General features: G+C 40.1%; 1 non-coding gene across 1 annotated transcript; it reads right to left on the reverse strand.

Annotated features, from left to right (window-relative positions):
• Nucleotides 1–2549: 2549 nt before the first annotated feature.
• LOC112767864 (small nucleolar RNA R71) lies at nucleotides 2550–2657 on the reverse strand. The gene has a single exon (XR_003185304.1). It is a non-coding gene; the product is annotated as a small nucleolar RNA R71 (small nucleolar RNA).
• Nucleotides 2658–7612: the final 4955 nt, after the last annotated feature.

Consider the following 7612-nt stretch of genomic DNA (forward strand, 5'->3'; position numbering starts at 1 on the left):
ATAACCATTTGAATCTGCCTGACTGAGATTTACAAGATGACCATAGCTTGCTTCAAGCCGACAATCTCCGTGGGATCGACCCTTACTCACGTAAGGTATTACTTGGACGACCCAGTGCACTTGCTGGTTAGTTGTGCGGAATTGTGACAAAGTGTGATTCACGTTTGAGAGCTCCAAGTCTTTGGCGCCATTGTTGATGATCACAATTTCATGCACCAAGTTTTTGGCGCCGTTGCCGGGGATTGTTTGAGTTTGGACAACTGACGGCTCATCTTGTTGCTTAGATTAGGTAATTTTATTTTATATTTAAGCTTTTCTACTTTTTATTTTCGAAAAAATTTTTTCAAAAATACAAAAAAATTTTCTATTTTGTTCTTCAGAGTTTTTAAGAATGAATTCTAGAGTTTCATGATGATTTGTTGAAGTCTGGCTGGCTGTGAAGCCATGTCTAATCTTTTGGAACGAGATTTCAACTTGTCATCAGCGGAGCTTGTTGATTTCTATCAATTTTGCTGTTGTGAGCAATAATCTGCTAAAGCTTGGCTGGCCATTGGCCATGTCTAGTATTTTGGACCGGAGCTTTCTTTGAAAGCTTGGCTGGCTAGTAAGCCATGTCTAATTCCTGGACCGGAGTCTTAGACTAGCATTGCAATGATTCCTGGAATTCTTATTAAAAATTTTGAATCCCTTTATTTTCTTTTCCACTCAATTTTCGAAAAATCACAAAAAATTTTATAAAACCATAAAAATAAAAAATATTCTATGTTTCTTGTTTGAGTCTAGTGTCTAATTTTAAGTTTGGTGTCAATTGCATGTCTTTATTCTTCTAATTTTCGAAAATTACATGCATTATGTTCTTCATTGATCTTCAAGTTGTTCTTGATGATTTCAGTGCTCTGATCTTTAATTTCTCTTATTTGGTGTCTTTTGTTGTTTCTTACATGCATTTTCAAATTATTGTAGTCCTTAGTATACAAACTTCTAAGTTTGGTGTCTTGCATGCATTGTTTATTTGATCTTAGTTGCATTTTTATTATTTCTCATCATTAAAAATTCAAAAAAAAATTTCAAAATTGTGTCTTTTCAAGTCAATAACACAGAAAATTAAAGATTCAGAACATTCAGCAGAGGAATTACACAGAAAAAGCTGGGCGTTCAAAACGCCCAGTGAAGAAGGAAAACTGGCGTTTAAACGCCAGCCAGGGTACCTGGCTGGGCGTTAAACGCCCAAAAAGGTAGGATTTTGGGAATTAAATGCCAGAATGGATGCCATTCTGGGCGTTTAACGCCAGGATGACACAAGAGGGAAGATTTTGCTTTTAATTCAAATCTTTTTCAAATTTTCATAATTTTTAAAATCAAATCTTTTTCAAATCATATCTTTTCAATCACATCTTTTCAAAATCAATTTCTTTCCATTTTCTATTTTTTTTACTATTTTCAAAAATTCTTGCTACAATTAGTAATTTAATTCAAAATTTTCAAGTTGTTACGTGCCTATTAAGAAAGGATCAAAAGTTTTAATTCTAGAATCATATCTTCTAATTTCTTGTTAGTCAAGTAATCAACTTTAATTTTAAAACTTTCCTTTTTTTTCATTTGATTTTCAATCATATATTCTCAATCATATCTTTTCAATCACATCTTTTTCAAAATTAAGTTTCAATCATATCTTTTTTATTTCTAATTTCAAAATCATTTTCAAAAATCACTTAATTCCTTTCCTAATCTTAGTTCTCGAAAATCATCAATCAAATTTTCAAATTTCTTTTAATTATTTCAAAATCTTTTTTTATTTAAATTCAAAAATTCTTCCCCTCTTCTCACATCCTTCTATTTATGGACTAACATTCCTCCTAAATGTACAATTTGAACTCTATCCCTCTTGATAAGTTCGAATTCTTTCTTCTCTACCTCCTCCTTCTAGTGTTCTTTTCCTCTGACACCTCAAGGAATCTCTATACTGTGACATAGAGGATTCCATACTTTCTTGTTCTCTTCTCTTTCATATGAGCAGGAGGAAAGACAAAGGCATTCTTGTTGAAGCTGATCCTAAACCTGAAAGGACCTTGAAGAGAAAGTTAAGAGAAGCTAAAGTACAAATCTCTGTAGAGGGCCTAACAGAGCTTTTCAAAGAAGAAGAAGTCATGGCAGCCAAAAACAACAATGCCAACAATGCAAGGAAGGTGCTTGGTGACTTTACTGCACCTACTCCCGACTTCTATAGGAGAAGCATCTCAATCCCTGCCATTGGAGCAAACAACTTTGAGCTTAAGCCTCAATTAGTTTCTCTAATGCAACAGAATTGCAAGTTTCATGGACTTCCATTGGAAGATCCTCATCAGTTCTTAGCTGAATTCTTGCAAATCTGTGACACTGTCACGACCAATGGGGTTGACCCTGAAGTCTACAGACTTATGCTCTTCCCTTTTGCTGTAAGAGACAGAGCTAGGACATGGTTGGACTCACAACCTAAAGAAAGCCTGAACTCTTGGGAAAAGCTAGTCAATGCCTTCTTGGCAAAGTTCTTTCCACCTCAAAAATTGAGTAAGCTTAGAGTGAAAGTCCAAACCTTCAGACAGAAGGAAGGTGAATCCCTCTATGAAGCTTGGGAAAGATACAAGCAATTAATCAGAAGGTGCCCTTCTGACATGCTTTCAGAATGGAGCATCATAGGTATCTTCTATGATGGTCTGTCTGAACTGTCCAAGATGTCATTGGACAGTTCTACTGGAGGATCTCTTCATCTGAAGAAGACGCCTGCAGAAGCTCAGGAACTCATTAAGATGGTTGCAAATAACCAATTCATGTACACTTCTGAAAGGAACCCTGTGAATAATGGGACAAATCAGAAGAAAGAAGTTCTTGAGATTAATACCCTGAATGCCATACTGGCTCAGAATAAAATATTGACTCAGCAAGTCAATATAATTTCTCAAAGTTTGTCTGGAATGCAAGCTGCACCAGGCAGTACTAAGGAAGCTTCATCTGAAGAAGAAGCTTATGATCCTGAGAACCCAGCAATGGAAGAGGTGAATTACATGGAAGAACCCTATGGAAACACCTATAATCCTTCATGGAAAAATCATCCAAATCTCTCATGGAAGGACCAATAGAGGCCTCCACAAGGCTTCAATAACAATAATGGTGGAAGAAACAGGTTTAGCAATAGCAAACCTTTTCCATCATCTTCTCAGCAACAGACAGAGAATTCTAAGCAGAGCCACTCTGAATTAGCAACCGTAGTCTCTGATCTAATTAAAACCACTCAAAGTTTCATGACTGAAACAAGGTCCTCCATTATAAATTTGGAGGCACAAGTGGGTCAACTGAGTAAGAAAATTACTAAACTCCCTCCTAGTACTCTCCCAAGCAATACAGAAGAGAATCCAAAGAGAGAGTGCAAGGCCATAAACACGTCTCACATGGCCGAACCTGGAGAGGAGGAAGAGGCAATGATCTCCACTGAGGAAGACCTCAATGGACATCCACTGGCCTCCATGGAGTTTCCTGATGAGGAACCATGGGAATCTGAGGCTCACACTGAGACCATAGAGATTCCATTGAATTTACTTCTGCCATTCATGAGCTCTGATGAGTATTCTTCCTCTGAAGAGGATGAAGATGTTACTGAAAGCAAGTTGCTAAGTACCTTGGAGCAATCATGAAGCTAAATACCAAGTTATTTGGTAATGAGACTTGGGAGGATGAACCCCCTTGCTCACCAAAGAACTGGATGACTTGACTAGGCAGAGATTACCTTAAAAGAGACAAGATCCTGGAAAGTTCTCAATACCTTGCACCATTGGCACCATGACCTTTGAAAAGGCTCTGTGTGACCTAGGGTCAAGCATAAACCTCATGCCACTCTCTGTAAAGGAGAAACTAGGAATTTTTGAGGTGCAAGCTGCAAGAATCTCATTAGAGATGGCAGACAATTCAAGAAAACAAGCTTATGGACTTGTAGAGGATGTCTTGGTAAAGGTTGAAGACCACTACATCCCTGCTGATTTCATAATCTTAGAGACTGGGAAGTGTATGAATGAATCCATCATCCTTGGCAGACCCTTCCTAGCCACAGCAAAAGCTGTGATTAATGTTGACAGAGGAGAATTGATCATTCAAGTGAATGAAGACTCCCTTGTCTTTAAAGCTCAAGGATATCCCTCTGTAACCTTGAAGAGCTTCTCTCAATACAAAGTTAAACAGAGCCCCCACAGTCAAACTCTAAGTTTGGTGTTGGGAGGTTCTAACATTGGTCTGAACATCTGTGAGGCTCCATGAGAGCCCACTGTCAAGCTATTGACATTAAAGAAGTGCTTATTGGGAGTCAACCCAATCTTTTCTGTAGGTTGATGATCATGTGAAGTCCTAAAAATAATTGAAAAAGCAAAAACAGACTGAAAAACAGAATTAAATATAGAACACCCTGGAGGAGAAACTTACTGGCGTTTAAACGCCAGTAAGGGTAGCAGAATGGGCGTTAAACGCCCAGTCTAGCACCATTTTGGGTATTTAACGCCAGAAATGGGCACCAGACTGGCGTTTAACGCCAGAAAAGGGCAAGAAGCTGGCGTTAAATGCCAGAAATGGGTAGCAGCCTGGCGTTTAACGCCAGGATTGGCAGAAAGGGGCGTTTTACACGCCACTTGGTGCAGGGATGAGAAATCCTTGACACCTCAGGATTTGTGGACCCCAAGGATCCCCACCTACCCCACCTCTCTCTCTCTTCTTCACCCATTCACCAATCACCTCAATACCTCTTCCCCAAAATCCCCTCACCTATCAAATCCCACCATTCTCTTTACCACTCACCTCCATCCTTCATAAAACCCCACCTACCCCACCATTCAAATTCAAACCAATCTTCCTCCCAAACCTACCCATAATGGCCGAACCATACCCCCCTCTCCACTCCTATATAAACCCATCTTCATCCCTTCATTTTCACACAACATCAACACTACTTCTCCCTCTTAGCCGAAACACCAACTCACCTCCATCTCCTCCATTTCTTCTTCTTCTACTCCTTTCTTTCTTCTTTTGCTCGAGGACGAGCAAACCTTCTAAGTTTGGTGTGGTAAAATCTAAAGCTTTTTGTTTTTCCGTAACCATTAATGGCACCTAAGGCCGGAGAAACCTCTAGAAAGAGGAAAGGAAAGGCAAAAGCTTCCACCTCCGAGTCATGGGAGATGGAGAGATTCATCTCAAGGGTGCATCAAGACCACTTCTATGAAGTCGTGGCCAAGAAGAAGGTGATCCCCGAGGTCCCTTTCAAACTCAAAAGGGTGAATATCCGGAGATCCGACATGAGATTCAAAGAAGAGGTTGGGAAGTTCTCACCAACCCCATTCAACAAGTCAGAATCTTAATGGTTTAAGAGTTCTATACCAATGCATGGATCACAAAGAACCATGATCAAAGTGTGAACCTGGACCCAAAGAATTGGCTTACAATGGTTCGGGGGAAATGCTTAAATTTTAGTCCGGAGAATGTAAGGTTGGCATTCAACTTGCCCATGATGCAAGGAGATGCACACCCCTATACTAGAAGGGTCAACTTTGATCAAAGGTTAGACCAAGTCCTCATAGACATCTGTGAAGAGGGCGCTCAATGGAAGAGAGATTCAAGAGGGAAGCCGGTTCAACTAAGAAGGCATGACCTCAAGCCCGTGGCTAGGGGATGGTTGGAGTTCATCCAACGTTCAATCATTCCCACTAGCAAACGGTCTGAAGTTACTATAGACCGGGCTATCATGATCGATAGCTGGTGCACGAAATTGTGATCACATTAATGTAGTACTCTTTGTTATTGTATGGAATTATTATTATGGCTCTTTACTATGTGTGGACACAACTCCGTTCAACTAACCAGCAAGTGTACTGGGTCGTCCAAGTAATAAACCTTACGTGAGTAAGGGTCGATCCCACAGAGATTGTTGGCTTGAAGCAAGCTATGGTCACCTTGTAGATCTCAGTCAGGCGGATTTAAACATGATACTTTATTAGATTAAAATAAACAATAAAAGGGATAGAGATACTTATGTAGATTCATTGGCAGGGATTTCAGATAAGCGAATGGAGATGCTTTTCGTTCCTCTGAACCTCTGCTTTCCTGCTATCTTCATCCAATCAGTCTTACTCCTTTCCATGGCTGGCTGTATGGAAGGGCATCACCGTTGTCAGTGACTACATCCCCTCCTCTCAGTGAATCATATGCTCACGCACCCTGTCACGGCACGGCTATTCATCTGTCGGTTCCCGATCATGCTGGAATAGGATTCACCCTCCTTTTGCGTCTGTCACTAACGCCCAGCACTCGCGAGTTTGAAGCTCGTCACAGTCATTCAATCATTGAATCCTACTCAGAATACCACAGACAAGGTTTAGACCTTCCGGATTCTCTTGAATGCCGCCATCATTCTAGCTTACGCCACGAAGATTCTAGTTAGGAGATCTAAGAGATACTCATTCTAGCTTAATTCATGTAGAACAGAAGTGTTTGTCAGGCACGCATTTATAAGGGGGAAGGATGATGAGCGTCACACATAATCATCACCTTCATCACGTTCTTGGGTGCGAATGGATATCTTAGAAGAGAAATAAGATGAATTGAGTAGAAAACAGTAGTACTTGCATTAATCTTTGAGGAACAGCAGAGCTCCACACCTTAATCTATGGAGTGTAGAAACTCTACCGTATGAAAATACATAAGTGTAGGTCCAGGCATGGCCGGGATGGCCAGCCCCCTAAACGAGATCAATAGTCTCCTAAGATGAACAATGGAATAAAACTGAGACCAAAGATGCCTAATACAATAGTAAGAGGTCCTATTTATAATAAACTAGTCACTAGGGTTTACATGAGTAAGTAATTGATGCATAAATCCACTTCCTGGACCCACTTGGTGTGTGCTTGGGCTGAGCCTGAGTGTTGCACGTGCAGAGGCCATTTGTGGAGTTGAACGCCAGTTTCTGTGCCAGTTTGGGCGTTCAACTCTGGTTTTGGATCCTTTTCTGGCGCTGGACGCCAGATTTGGGCAGAAGGCTGGCGTTGAACGCCAGTTTACGTCGTCAATTCTTGGCCAAAGTATGGACTATTATATATTGCTGGAAAGCCCTGGATGTCTACTTTCCAACGCAATTATAAGTGAGCCATTTCGAGTTCTGTAGCTCCAGAAAATCCACTTTGAGTGCAGGGAGCTCAGAATCCAACAACATCAGCAGTCCTTCTTCAACCTCTGAATCTGATTTCTGCTCAAGTCCCTCAATTTCAGCCAGAAAATACCTGAAATCACAGAAAAACACACAAACTCATAGTAAAGTCCAGAAATGTGAATTTAACATAAAAACTAATGAAAACATCCCTAAAAGTAACTAGATCCTACTAAAAACATACTAAAAACAATGCTAAAAAGCGTATAAATTATCCGCTCATCACAACACCAAACTTAAATTGTTGCTTGTCCCCAAGCAACTGAAAATCAAATAGGATAAAAAGAAGAGAATATACTATATTTTCCAATCTATCAATGAAACATATCTTCAATCATATGAGCGGGACTTATAGCTTTTTGCCTCTTGAATAGTTTTGGCATCTCACTTTATCCATTG

The sequence above is a fragment of the Arachis hypogaea genome, chromosome 17 (assembly GCF_003086295.3).
Source record: "Arachis hypogaea cultivar Tifrunner chromosome 17, arahy.Tifrunner.gnm2.J5K5, whole genome shotgun sequence".
In the NCBI taxonomy this organism is placed as follows: domain Eukaryota; kingdom Viridiplantae; phylum Streptophyta; class Magnoliopsida; order Fabales; family Fabaceae; genus Arachis; species Arachis hypogaea.